Source organism: Pteronotus mesoamericanus, unplaced genomic scaffold, assembly GCF_021234165.1.
Source record: "Pteronotus mesoamericanus isolate MK-2021 breed Mesoamerican mustached bat unplaced genomic scaffold, CSHL_Meso_final scaffold_174, whole genome shotgun sequence".
Lineage (NCBI taxonomy): Eukaryota > Metazoa > Chordata > Mammalia > Chiroptera > Mormoopidae > Pteronotus > Pteronotus mesoamericanus.
Window position 1 is genome coordinate 16,790,301 of NW_026555309.1, and position 15,138 is coordinate 16,805,438.

At 41.8% G+C, this 15,138-nt stretch overlaps 1 protein-coding gene across 2 annotated transcripts in view; it reads left to right on the plus strand.

Annotated features, from left to right (window-relative positions):
• Positions 1–639: 639 nt before the first annotated feature.
• CPQ (carboxypeptidase Q) overlaps positions 640–15,138 on the plus strand; it is a 409,746-nt gene continuing 395,247 nt past the window's right edge. For both annotated transcript variants that reach the window (XM_054590297.1, XM_054590299.1), the window contains exon 1: positions 640–861. The gene's annotated coding sequence lies outside the window, so the exon portion shown is untranslated. The remainder of the gene's footprint in view (positions 862–15,138) is intronic.

Sequence of the window (15,138 nt, forward strand, 5' to 3'; positions counted from 1 at the left end):
GTGGGCCAGGTTCAGAGTTCATACTTTATTTGGTGGGCAACAGAGTCAATAAAAGTTTAGAGAGATTGTTAACTGAGGGTTATGTGGATGCAGATAAATGGACATTGCATGACTTGTGTTTTTCTCCCAAGGGAGCATGTGGTTTTTCTTTTTAAATTAAAAGATGGTTTTTTTTTTTTTCCTGGTTAAGAGATCTGAATTGTTCCGTGTTTCTCCAAGAAACCGTTTGTATTTGATAAGAGTCTTAAACAAAGAAATGCAAACTTATCAAAACATAAACTGTTACAAATATGCAAGCACACTCCTTGTGACCAGCAGAGCGTGTGACCTGTTGAGATAAGCCACACGGGGTGGTAATCAGATGAGTCTCCTTTCTTCTTCGGCACCTCCGGTAATTAATGCATAAACTAAAGAGAAACGACTCGTCCTGCACTCTGTCCGGTTCATCTCCTCCGCCTTTCATCACGAGCAATCCTGAACCGGCAGGCTGGGAGGGTAACAGTTTAATCGCTCACGGATCGGCGACGTTTGACAGCTCACAAAGCTTGGAGTTTCCAGGCACCGTTAGCCAGGTTTAGGGCCACCGACACCGTTAGCATTTTCCTTTCAGCTTCACAACTCCTTGCTTTCTTTCTTGCATTGCCACTCATTAAAGCTCAAAACACCTGCTCCAAGACCTTGACCCGGCCTGGGCCTGAGGCTAGAGCTGCTGGAACACCCCACGGCCCAGAAGCGGCGGGGAGCCGCGGGGATCGAGGGCGACGCGCGAATCCTGTTCGCCTCCTTTGTAAAGAAGCAAGGCCACGGGGCTTAGGACCCAGGGCTACACTCAATTGTCTAGTGGGAGCCAGGACCCAGAAGGTGAGGAGCCGTGGGGCGGCTCTGTGGCCCTCAGGTCCCCGAGTCCCAGTGAGTGGTACCCGCCCCCTCCTCCTCCCCGGCCTTGTTGGAAGTGGCGCCCCGGCCCCTCCCGTCCCTGCGGGCCCGGCCTGCCCCGCCCGGCGACCCGTGTCCCGCCTTTCCGCCGCGGCGCTGGGGGCACGGCCGCGGACACAGGCTGCGCGCAGGGCCCCCACCTGAACGCTGGCCTGTGAGTCTGGTCCCGGGCAACGCCGCTGCCCGCTCCGCAGCCGCCCAAGCGGCCGGACCAGGTGCGTTCGCCGCCCGCCCGGCCGTGCCCGCGGGCGGCTGGGCCGAGGCCCTGGCTCCTCCCGGCGGGCGGGCTGAGGACGGCGCCGGCCTCGGGGATGGGCTTCCCAAGTCGCTTGCTTGGGGGAGGGACTGACGGACCGGGCTGGGAGGCCAGGAGGAGACGGGGCCTGCGGCTTCCGTGACAAGGGACGCACCCGGCCCAGAACTGGGAAGCCGCGGGGCGTCGGGAGGGAGCCGGAGTCTGCTGAGCCGCCGCTAGCGGGCCTGGAGGGTGCCTCCCGGGGCTGCGCCTGCCCCCTCTTCGCGGGGCCCGGACCGACGCAGCCAGGGAGCTTTCCTCTCTCCCGTCTGGAACAAACTCCTAGCCCCCTAGCCCCCGGGGAGCTTTATCCGGATCCCTTTGAGGTTCTCCCTTGCACTTTCACTTTTGGTGCCATCTAGGCTCCACTGCTAGTTCGCTGACTTGTCAGGTCCTTAGTTGGACTCAATGCGTAATTGAAGAACCAGCGAGGACCGCGGGGTAGACGGGGGAACTGAGTGAGTCAGAGAGTGAGTGAGTACTCGCGAACCACAGGTGAATGAAGGAAAGCCTGAACGGATACAGGCAACAGATCAAGTGGAGGCAGTGGACACAGGCTTACAACTCATCTCCTGGTAGATAATTTTCCAAAAAGTTGTCAATGTTGTACTTGTGTAAATGGAGTCATTCTGTTGTGGCTACTTAAAAGGAGTTCTAGTGCATGCTGTTTTTAAAAAAGATAATCACAGAAGCACCCCCCTCATTTACATTTAGGTAGATTTTTATATATGTGTTCCTTAATATATGCCTAGCCTTTTTCTTGCTTGTGTTTTGTTTCTACTTTGGACTTTTGGAGAATCATTGTCACAATACTATTATTTAATGTATTCTTCATGTAAGATAATGGTGAATCTAACGGTAGAAGAACCACATGACCCTGCTTTTAGTAACTTGTTTGTAAGACGAGACATTTCTCTTGAATTCAGGATTATGAAGAGTCCTGTTTTCCTGAGACAGGTACTGGCTACTTTGTGGGTGACTGTAGAAGGCTGACTCTAATACAGAGAAGAAAAGAGAGACATTTATCTGTGTGTGAACACTTTGGAGGTCACATAGGCTGAGACTGGTTTAACATGGCTGGTCACTGTGTCAGTTCGGTGTTTCCAGACCCAGATCTGGAAAAGCTGGAAGATTTTGGACTTGTCACTTAATCTCTTCAGTTCTCAGTTTCTTAATCTCCAAGAGGAGGGAGGTTGTGGGTCCCCTTCCTGAGTCGGAAGTCAATTCTCTCTTTTATTAGGGGTAAAAGGTGAAATTGCAGGTGATTTAATGGAGTTCTGTTTACTTCAGCTGCTCTGCTTGGGAGTTCTGCACCATCTTGGCCTCCTTTCTTCTCTGCACCTTGCGGCTCACTCCTCTTCCTCTCCACATCTGCTACAAAAGAACCTGGGAGGTCAACAGACTGTGTGCGGTGGGGAGAAAGGAGGGCAAGGTTTTATTCTGCATTGCCACCAGCTCCCAGTCCTGGGTCTAACTTCTTTTCCATGCAATCCAGCCTGACAATGCCATATATTTCCCTTATATCCAGGGAATTGAAACACTATTAATTTGCATGCATTTTAGGTTAGTATCATAGATCACAACATTTTGGACCTGGAAGGACCTTAGAGAATTTTTTAAAGCACTTAAGTCATTTCACATACCTATTAAAATACATTTTCCATGCTACATTTAACAAAAACAATGTCCCAGACAGGTTAAGTTAAATAAAATAATGTTACCTACTTCAGTTATTTCAAGTCTATCGGGAGATGTGGAGCTAAACATGGTGTTTGGTGAAAAAACCCAACTTTCTCAGACTCTTTTCCCAAAGAGCCTGTTACGGGATCATGCATTGTTCATCCACGGAATGTAACAGAGCTGATATTTATGCGGCACTGACTGCCTACCCAGCATTGTTATATTTATTTATTATTTTTACTTCTATTGCCCCATTTAATCCTTAGTATAAACCTAAGAGCTAAGTACTATTGTAATTCCTATTCAACCCTCCTAAGTAGAAACAGTGCTTGGAAAATGTGAAAGTCAGGTACTCAAAACACAGGCATATGGAGGCAGGGTCTCTCCCCAAAAGACAGACAATCCCAGGATAGATTCTGGGGCATTGTGGGCAAGTGAATTTAGGATAGGAGCCCAGGGGTGGAATGACTCAGATAGAATTACAAAGAATAGGTCTTTATATCATTTTGAAAATAATTAAATTCCTTTGGGACTCAGATACACTCACATACTTTGACCTAGATGCAGGTGCATCCTAATTTTAAACATGTTCAGATTTACCAATTTAGGTTGAATAAAATGGGTGACATTGAGTGCTACTCATTAGTGAGTGGCACTTAAGGGCTTTGAACTGTGAGTTCCAAGCAATGTTATTTCTTGGGCTAGTGTGGTGTCCTTGGGAAGGCACTGCCTTCCAACCTTTTTTTTTAATGTTAAATATTTGAATTTATTCTAAAATTATTGTAAAATTATCAGGTGTTAAATACAGTAAAGTTATATAATATACAGTGAACACTATGCCGTACTCCCTGATGATGCCAAGAATGTATCTCCCTATGTCTGCATACGCTTATGTTCACTCATGTACCAACCTCTTTCTTTATAAGAATGACAACTCCTAATGCAGACAAGGTCCAATGCCTGCATCCCTGTAATCCAGAGACTCGAATGCAAGATGAGTTTCCAGGACCTTTGTAATTAATCAACAAGAGCAAAAGAGGGGCTCATAAAATAAGTGGAAACTTATTTTCTTTTTTTTCTTCTTTGGCAGTTGAGTTTAGCCTCATGGAAAGCAGAGACCAACTGCGGCCACCTGAAAAACTGAGAGCTGATGCCAGTTTGATTTAGCTCAGGAGGCTGAAATTTTATGCCCTGAAGGCCGGTGTGATGGAATAGACCTTCTCTCATTGCTCACAATATTATGGAAAAAAAAACATTAAAGCAACAATTTTTATTACTTGCCCTGGAGCCAGAACTTTAAAATGTGCTTTATTCTCCCCCTACCCTTCCTAAACCACTTAGCTTTTAAAAATAAACAGCACATTCATGTGTTTGCTATAGCCAGATTATTAGTCCTTTCTTTTTATTCCTGAGCCCAGCTCCTTTAAAGCAGTACTGGACTGATGTGCTTCTAGGTCTCTGGAATTTTTCTTTAGTTATTTTATTCAGCACTATTAATTATAGGAACCATTTCTTGAGTGTATACTATGTGCCCGATACAATGAATGAGTTACTGAGTTTAAGTAGGAAAGGAAAGGGTGACCCATCGAAAAATAATTTCACCACAGGTGATGTGGAAGTAGTTGCCACTCATTCTCCTAGGAAGGAGGTATGGGGAGAGCTGAGGAAGACTTCGCATAGGAGGTGAATTCTGAACTGGGTTTTGAAACCTAAAAACCAAGGGAAGCAAGTAGGGCGTTCCAAGCAAGGAGAACTGCATGGGCAAGGAAGAAGGGGCGGGTAGGAGCATGGCACTCCTAGAGAGAGATGGTTTCCATAAGGAGGTCTTGTGAGGGTGGGGCCAGAGGGTGAAGGTCCTTGAATACTATGCTACTTAGATTTTATGACAGCCTACAGAATCTTTTTTTTTTTTTTTTTTGGTAAGTGTCTTTAAGCTGAATTTTTAAGCAGAGGATGCTATGTGGATTTTCTTTGGAAAATAGCTCCATGAATAATGTTTCAGAGGAACTGATGAGGGACAAATCAAAAGGCCAGAAGAAAATGAGAATGTTCTTGCTATAGTCCAAATGAAATAGGATCAGGGTCTAAACCAACATAGGTTTGAGAAATATTCAGAAAATTGTGAAGGTAGGATTTAATGACTAGGCTATGGGAAACAAGGTTGAAAATAATTCTGAGATTTTTTGGAATTGCTTTATTGAGTATGGAGATGCCACTTATGAGAATAATAGAAATGAGATGAGGAAGAGATTTTGAGAGAAAGACAATGAGCAGAGGTAACTGTTGCACATTCAGGGGAGATCCCCAGGATATAGACTTGACCAAAGCTGTACTATGACAACATACAGTTGAGACATGTCAAAGGTTATGAGAGGTTCTCACTCTAAAAATACAAATCATTTCCCCAAATCACTTAAAAAGAAAGAAAAAAACCACATTAGACTCGACTAATGACCATTACATCATATTTAAGGCAAGTTTATTAGAACTCTAATTGCTATGTAAGTTCCAGTGATGGAGAAATGTTTGGACACTTAAACAATGAGGGGTCATTATAAACCAGTAAGATAAACCAAAATAGAGCAACACAGAGGGGAGCAGTTGAAAGGAACAAAGAAGAGCAAATGGCAGGAGTGTAGCAGAAAGGACTGATGAGTAAGGACACAAGTATAGGCAGATTTGGAATACAGAGAAGAAACTTGAGCTGGCTCTTCCAAATAACTACACTTCTTTATAGTAAGAATACCACAAGCTTTGATTTCTCATCTTATTCAACATGTCAGGAAAAGACAAATGGGAGATTGTTAAGAGGTACTAGGCAGAGGCTTTGATGTTATTTTGCAGAGAAAGTGTTGGGAGACTTTGAACTAAGGGAAGAATAACAAAGGTAGAGTAAGATAAAATGAAAAGGATAATGATTGGGAGGAATTTTCAGAACACTTAATGGATTCTAGGACAGATAGCTGCTAACAAAGAAGCTAGACTGAAGCAGTGCTCTATTAGTGTTGTGACATTAAACTTGCTTGGAAAAAAAGAATTTATTAGCTTAGCACCTTATACTTAAAAATGTTTTTAAAATTTGATGATTACATGAACCTTCAGAAACAGGTGCATCTAGGCACTTATGTTTCTTTTATAAACTGAAAGTCTGGGTGTTTAGGAGGCTGAGTTTGCATCAGATTCTATGCCTGGAAAGACTTTTAATCCAGTGTTCCATTCATTGTATCAGAGCCTTGCTTTGGCTTGGAACCTTGGCCTTTTACAGTGTGCGCCTTCCATCCCCCACCATGTCACATTGTATAAAAGTAAAGCAGAAGATATTTGAAGGCCATAAAGGCCAAGATCTGCAGGGAGAGAGGCAGTGATTGAAGGGATTCTTGGCACCAACTCTGCCATGTGCAGTAGGGATGGTCATGAAGGCTTGTATATAGAGAAGATCTGTGCAAATTGAATGACACTTTCAATATAATAGAAGTCTACAGTATAAAACTGTCTTATGATTAAGTCTTCTCTGAGACAAATATCCCCTTTATAAAGTGAACTTAATCACTCCTTAATATGCTGTCTGGATAAATTCATATTTTCAAATGTAAGCTACATCTGCAGTAACCTGTATCTACATTGGTTATGTTAAATATGAAGACTTTTCTGACTAGAGTATCAAATATGAAGATGGGGATTGGAGCTGGGTCCCCTAATCATCAGAAACCATTTAAAACATACTGAACATAATGATTTGCAGTTAAGTCCATCTTGCTACCTTAACTGCTTACGAAGCACCTGTAAGTAGGAAACTGGGTGGGATGAAGCTCAGTAGGGAAATGGAGAGACAAACACAGCACTTGTACAGCCCCTGGTCTGATGATGGGACCCACACAGACAGTGATCAACATAGACTCACCAACATAGTGGGGCAGGGTAGGGAGGCCCAAAAGTCTCATGGACCTTGAGTTCCACATCATTATTAAAGTGAAACCAAGTATAGGCTCTGGATGGGTATCTAAGTTGGTTAGAGCATTGTCCCAATATGCCAAGGTTGCCAGTTCGATCTCTGATCAGGGCACATACAAGAAGCAACTGATGAATGCATAAATAAATGGTACAACAAACAAATCAATGTTTCTCTCTCTCTCTCTGTTTCTCCATCTTTCTTTCTTCTCTCTAAAATCAATTTTAGAAAATGAAACCAAGTATAATTCTGAACAGAGTATTAAATTAGATCAAGAATTATTTTGTATTGATAAAAGATAAAATCTATGAGGAAGACAGGAGGGTTGTCTTTTTATGGACCAAATATTTAAAAATACTTATCCTCAAAATATATAAAGGAAATGGTTAGCAGTGAGAAAATGACCAAAACAATTTGTAGGAGACCTAAGAACTGTTGTTTACATGACAAATCAAGTAGACAGAAGCCAAACAGTTATATACAAAAGACAAATGGTAAGATTTGAATAATATAACTAAAGAAGTTGAAGAATATAATTCATAAGGGTGAAGAGGGATATAGAAAGTTTCAAAAATATGATATATTGAAATTCAAATATAATTATTACATGAATATATATTTATGATATATACATATATGTGTATATATAGAACCTCTTAATTGCAGAAAATTCATTTCTTCCTTGAAACATTGATGAAAGATTGTTTCAAAAAAGTCAAATGAAGACTTAAGTGAATTCCAGAGTCCTTCTGGTCTTGTACCTCAGTCCTCTGGTTTAGCTCATATTGGAAATGATAAAAAGAAAACATCCTCTGTTTTTCATGGTGTTGTCAAAGTATTTATATAACTCATCTTCTACCTTTATATACATGTTCTTTTTTGTGCCCAGAATCATTGAGATATTTTTTACTATTATCAAAATACATGAGATCTGTGTTATCCGTGACTAATCTGAAGATGCATTTATTACATTCAATTGTGTTCTAAATCATTAATGCCATATGTGTTTTATTGCAAAATTTGCTGTCTGACACATTTGGCTGTACTTTTATGGGTTTTTCTTTTCATTAGCTTCCCTGAGCTAAAGCTTAAAGAAAACCAGCAGCCATAGGAACAACTGACTAGAGAATGAATGGAGCAGCACAAACCCCAATTAAAGTCTTTAAGAAGAAGAGGGCAAATCGTGGAATTCAGCACTATGCTGACTCCATTTTACTAACCACTGAGTTCAATATGTTTAGAGTTTACCACTTAAACTAATCACACACTAGTACCCTCTGTTCTGCATAGTTTAGTAATTAAGAGTATGGGCTTAAAGTGGGTTTCTTGGGTTCAGATCTGAGTGCCACCAACACCTGAGTGACCTTGGACCAAACACATATCCTTTATATGCCTCAGTTTCTTTATCTGTAAAGTGAGGATAAGAACTATAACTGGCTGTGGTAGGCAGAATAATGTCCTCTCCCAAAAACATCCATACCCCAATCCCCGGAACCTGTGAATATGATAGGTTATGTGGCAAAGGAGAATTAAGCTTGTAGATGGAATTAAGGTTGCTAATGATTTGCTCTTAAAGTAGGGCGATTATCCTGGATTATCTGAGTGAGCCCAGTTAACAGTGGAAAAGGGGTACAGAAGAAGAGTCAGAGAGTTAGGGAGATGTGACTACGGAAGAGTGGCAAGAGAGATGCAGTGCTGCCAGCTTTAAAGATGGAGGAAGGAGGCCATGAGACAAGGAATATGGGTGAGCATCAGACACTGGAAAAGGCCAACATCGTCCCCTTAGAGCCTCCGGAAAGGAATACAGCACCACAACACTTTAATTTTACCTGGTGAGTCTAGTGCGGGATCTCTGACCTACAGAACTGTAAAAGAATGAATTGTTTAAGCCACCGAATTGGTGGTAATTTGTTACAGCAGCAACAGAAAACTAATGCATTGCCCCATAGGTTTGTTGTTAGTGTTAAGAAATGTAGACATTTAGGGTAGTCCTACCACACGGTCAGTGCTCAGTCAGTAGTAACCACCATTACTCATTGGTACTTTAGTTCCTCTCCTGTCTTTGCCCCTTTGTCATCGTTGTCTTGTGATTACCCCAAATTGTGCCTTCCCCACAGAAATGTGGCACCAGGACTTTTGCACTGTCATAATAGTACATAATCATTCCACAGCAATTTGCAAAATTGCTACTTGACTATTCCTACCAGTTTGTGACTCCAGAGGGTTCTGCACAAAATAGATCTGCGCTGGACTCTCTGGATTTGCCTGTCTTTCCAGAGTTTAGGGTAGTGGTTTGTTCTGTACCCGCAGTTCTCTGCCGGGTGCAAGGAAAGTTGTGCATTTTCAGGTTGTTCAGTTATTTTGTTTTAAGGACAGGAGTGATGACTTCCAAGCTCTTTGCATGTTTGGGCTAAAATCAGAACTGAGGGTAGTGCAGCCATTGCCCTATGGCTTAGAGGAGCGCCTCTGTATTCAAGAGCTTTTTATCACTATACTTGGCATCTTTATGACTCCTGTTCTCTGGTTTTCAATTCATCGATTTCATTCCCAAATATGCTCTTTCTGTGTTTTCTATTTTGGTTAATGGCACTCCGTCTGTGAGAGAGCAGGTAATGCGAAGCATCTGAAATATGCGGTTCAAAACAGGCTCAAAATCTGGGTGGTCATCCTTAATGCTCCCTCATTCCTCATCCTCCAAAATTAATAAGTAACCAAATGCTGTTGTTTCTACCTGTGATAGCTCCTGAATTTTTCTGTTGTTTTTCCCCTCCTCCTCCCTTCTGTCATTGCCCTTGTCTGACCCCTTGTTATCTCTTGCCTTGGCTTGGCAGAATCTTTTGAACCACTTCACCCTCCACTCTGCCTCATGAATTGGATCGTAGGCTGGATCCTATTGCTTCCCTTCTCAAAAAGACCTGTGTTTTGAGAAATTGTCTGTGGAATGAGGTCTGAGCTCCTAATACAGCATTTAATGTTCTGAAAGATTTGGCTTTAAGATAAAACTCTAGCTACATTTCTGGTACATGCGCTTGCTGTATTTGTTTGCTAGGGCTGCCATAACAAAATACCACTGGGTGGCTTAAAGAGCAGAAAGTTATTTGCTCACAGTTTGGGATGCCGGAAGTCTAAGACCAAGGTGTCAGCGGGCTTGGTTTCTTCAGAGGCTTCTCTCCTTGGCTTGCAGATGGCCATCTTCTCGCTGTTTCCTCACACACTTTTCTTTTGTTCCTGTACATCCCTGGTGTCTGTGTGTCCAAATGTCCTCTTCTTCTAAGGACACCAGGCAATTGTATTAGGACCCCCTAACACCTTCATTTTAACTTAATCATCTCCTTAGAGGCCCTGTCTTCAAATTTAGTCACATTCTAAGGTGCTGGTGGTTAGGACATCAACATGTGAATTTTTGGTGTGTAGGACACAATTCAGCCTGTAACACTGACTCTGTCTCCCTCTGCATTCTGTGTATGTATATCAGATCCCATCGTGAGTGCACTTCATGACCTGGAAAGTTTTAAAAGTACTGATTCTTGGGTCCCACCTGGCTCTCTAGATTCTGAACTGCTAGGGCTGAAATGGGACTGGGAATACATTTGTTGCATGTGTGTGTGTTTAAATTTCTCCTGGGTGCTTTATAATACCCCAGCTTCCCTAGACTTTTTACCATTTCTGGAAAACATATTATAAATGTTCATACCTTAGCTCATGGTTGCTTTTTAACTGGAAATACCCTTGCCAAAATACAACTATGAAAATTCAAATATCCTGCAAGGCTGAGCTGAAGTACCATCTTCTCTGTTATTTCTTCCTATTCTCTCCTGTGATAATCCATATTTTATCATTATTTTATTATAAATATGTGACAACTTATTTCCTTCTGTTTTGTATGATAGTAATTTGCCTTCCTCTTTCACTAGCTTCCTGGAGTGAAGGATGACATATTCTTTATTTCTCTATAGAAGTGTATCTGAAACAGTTGCAGTTGCTCTGAGAACAGTAGATAATCAATCAATGTTTGTAGTATAAATAAATGTATGAACTCATTAATAAATGCTAGTCATTTTCTTACAACTTTTTACACAGTGGAGTACATTGGATAAAAATAGCTTATCCAATATAAACCAAGTAGAAGAACTTTTATTCTTAAATTAAATATCCTTAACACAATACATAAACAATACCCTTAATGTGTACTTTTGCATTAGGACTTGAAACATTTAAAAATTCCACTCGAAGAAGGTATTTGATAATAATAAGAAAATGCAGTGAAGGTATCACACCAATCTGTAATAATGGCACCTTTTTCATGCCACATTTTTCAATGCCCAGTGTAGTTTAATTCTTAAAGAGGAATGGATTTCCCCATTTTTGGTATATCCTTGTTTATCCTCCTAATCAACATGCTTCCTTATAGGTGGTATGTCTGTGAGCTGAGATTGTAAACTGTATTTTCATGGTCAATGAACGAGAGAAACGATTCTTGAGATAGTTGTATCATCTAAGACCCCTTTTCTGGGCAGGGATCTAGAGTGTGGCATCCCCTTTTTTTTTTTGTGAGTTTCAACTCTACACTTCCCAGAGCCGGAATAATTTCCTCTCCGGTCATTTCTCCAAAGCCTTTTCTGAGCCAGGGCAGGCAGTAACAGAGACTGGCAGGGGAAGGACTGTGTCTGCTCATGGGGGAAGAAGGAATCAGTTTTGAAAACACAGATGAGCTTTTGGATGTGGAAATTTCCAAGGCTCAGGGAGCCTTGAAACATCTCTAGAAGCGGAGCCCAGCAGAATAATGGGAGGCTGTGTGCTGGCTTGGCATTAGAGTCAGTCTGGCACAAACTACACTGTAAACAACCTTTCAAACATTTGCATCTGCATACATGACATTCGATTCTCAAAATGTCCAATTAAACACTTGTCAATGGAAGAAATGTGTGTTTCCTCAGCTGACGTGGGGTCAGCCTGGCCTTTCTGAAGGGGAAGCAGTTTCAGCTGATACTGTTGTATGCTCTTCTTTGTGGACCTGATCTTGTCCTCCTCGTTCAGAAAGAAATTCTTGAAAACCACAGAGACTGTGCCAAACTGCAGACCATGGGATTAGGTTAGGTAACTAAAGAAAAATATCCAGGCTGTGAGTGCTTTTCAAACCCAAGAAAACCTTCAGTAGGGCTGCAGTTTCTTTTGTACAGCTTTAAACTCACAGTGCTTAAAAATTATAAAAGTGATAGAAGCTGAGAAAAAGAGAAAAAGGTATGTGGATGCATTTTTAAACATATAATTCTCATAAGGACTGAATTTATTTTTTTCAACATTTCAACAAATATGTATCGAACCAATGTTAATAGTGGTGTTGTGTGTATAATGTATGTGTGTCCCTCTCCTTGGTGACAGACACACAAAGGCTCAATTATAAGTCCCTGTGATTGGTTTTGGACACATGTTGTAGAAACATAGTGGAAGAGAGGAAAAAAGTAAGGCAGAATAATTCAATTTATTTTTTTTTTTTTTTTTTTTTAAAAAAAAAATTTTTTTAAATTATTCTTTAGAAAAGTTCAAGTGTATGAGGAAGTGGGAAGTTTTGAGACTTGGAATAAATTTTGCAAAACAAACAAACAAACAAAAAACTCTACTAGCATGAGTTTCCAGTTCATAAAATAGGGAATATAATAACAGGAACATCAAAGGTTACTGTCAGGATTAAATACAATGATCTATGTAAACTGCTTACGATATCATTTGCCACTTTGTAAATGCTCGAAAAGCCTTAGCAGGAGGTTGAAACATTTCTCTGTGGTGAAGGGAAGGAGCCAGGGAGAGGAGAAAAATTGGATAATTGTTACACTGTGGATAGAAAATTTGGCTTTGGAAAGGAGGGTGGGCAGTTCCTTCACTGGGACATGAGCTGAGAAGGACTATGGTTTTGAGGTGAGGATGAAGAAAGCCAAGGCATCTCATGGTCATAGTATTGTCTCCTCACTTGCGTAGATGACGAGAGCTTTTGTTGAGCATGAGGGGAATAGGGGTGGAATTTGGGGCTTAAGGAGAATGGAAAAAGTTGGTAGCAGCTGTTCTGGGAGATTTGATCAGGGGTCAGCTGAAGATAAATACAAGGGTTGCCAGGCAATACAGAGGACCCAGTTGAGATCAGACAGCCTGTCTATAGGGAAGGCATTTGGCATAATTATGTAAATTTTGATGGTGGTTTCACGCGCCCTGGAGTGAGGACACAGAAAATTCATAAGGTCCTCAACTAAGATTAATCAGAAATGGTGAGTTGGGTGAATGAATGGAAATACAGACAAACTGGAGGTGAGGAGGTATCTTAGTTCGGGCCATTATAACAAAGTACCATAGGTTGGGTGGCTTATAAACAACAGAAATTTATTTCCCATAGTTCTCAAGGCTGGAAGTCTGAAATCATGGTGCCAGCATGGTCAGATTCTGGGTTTGCACGCTGCCATCTTCTCCTACCTTCAAATGACTGAAAAAGAGGGTCCGAGAGCTCTCTGGTGTCCCTTTTATTAGGGCACTAATCCCATTCACAAGGGCTCTATCTCATGACCTAATTACCTCCCAAAGACTCCGCCTCTTAATGCTATCACATTAAGGTTAGGATTTCAACATTTGAATTGACAGAGGCGGGGGGCATACTCAGTTTATTGAGATGTCCCTTCATCCAACATCAGTTTAGCTGCTGCTCTGTGCCACGCATATGCTGAGTTGTGGGGATACAAAGGTGAGGAAACACAGTTCACTTTAACAGCTCCAAAGCATTTCTTGAGCTTCTCCTATATACTGGGCAAATCATTCATATGACACCGATCTTTCCCTTGAAAAACTTTAAGCCTAGTGACATAATCTGGATAATTTTGATTCAGGTTGTTATAAACTTGGAAGGAGGTAAGCAGAGGGTGCTAAGACATGAAAGAGGGAGTTCAACACAATCTCCGAGAAGAGCAGCCAGGTCAAGAAAAGTATGCTGGAAGAGATTGTGCCTGAGCCGACCTGAGATGCTTGTAGGAGAGCAGAGGTAGTGAATGGCAGAAAGGGAGAGGAAAAAGAGTGGTGAGTGATTTGGCCAGGGCAGGAAAGATAAGCTTTTAGAGACAAGGTTGTAAGATTCTTACTACTAGTTCCAGTATATGTGGATTTCCCCCACACATCCAAGCAATTCTCAGACACCAGATGGGTTTCTTACAATTCAACTCAATTCTGACACTATTGTTAAAAACAAAAACAAAATACAACCAAATAAATTTAAAGGCAAATTGGATTTACTCAGCCTTTCATGGACTGGGTAGCATCCCATCTAGGAAATAGAAAGGAGCTCTGAAGAGCTTTAGAAAAGAGGAAGCCTTTCAAAGGCAGAAAGTGGGTGGGACAAGGAGGTACTTAGCAAAGAGTAGATTGTTTCAGGCAAGGCCACCTTCCTGTGGCAGGCACAGCAGCAGCAGGTGACCTTACTAATGCTGACTAGGAAATGCCTGACTGGTTAAGACTATATTCTTGGGAGAGGCTGAAACTGTAGTAGATTAGGTATTAAGTCTCAGTTTGGTGCTGTGGGCTTAGTGCAAGTGACTCCATTTTGGGGTTCAGTTTCCATGGCTGAGGGCTCGGTTTCACACACTGGCCCTCCGCTCAGAAGTCAACCACCAGTCCATGTTGTTACCTGTGCTTCTAAGCAATTGGCTGTAGATCAGAGGTTCACACAAGCCCCTCCTTGGATTTGATTAATTTGCTAGAGCTGCTCCCAGAATTCAGAGGAACATTTTGTTTACTAGATTACCAGTTTATCATAATAGAACATAACCTAGGAACAGCCAGCTGGAAGAGCTACACAGGGCAAGGCATGGGGAAAGGGAATGGATCTTCCATGACCTCTCAAAACATATACCTCCATGTGTTCCCCAACCAGGAAGCTCTCTGAATCCTGTCCTTTTGGGTTTTTCTGTGGGCTTCATAACATAGGCATGATTGATCAAATCATTGGCCATTGTGATTGAACTCAATCTCGAGCCCCACTCCCCTCCCTGGATTTTGGGGGCAGGACTGATAGTTGCAACCCTCTATTCATCCGGTTGATTCCCCTCACAACCATTCCCCATCCTTAGGCATGGTCCCAAAATCCCCTCATTAACTTAGGAAATTTCAAGGGTTTTAGGAGCTCTGTGCCAGAAATGAGGACAAAAAAACACAAATGTATATTTCTTATTATAAATCACAGTATGACAGTATGCTACTGTTGCTAAGTGAGAGAAATGAAGAAGGTCTGAGTTAAAGTGATAAA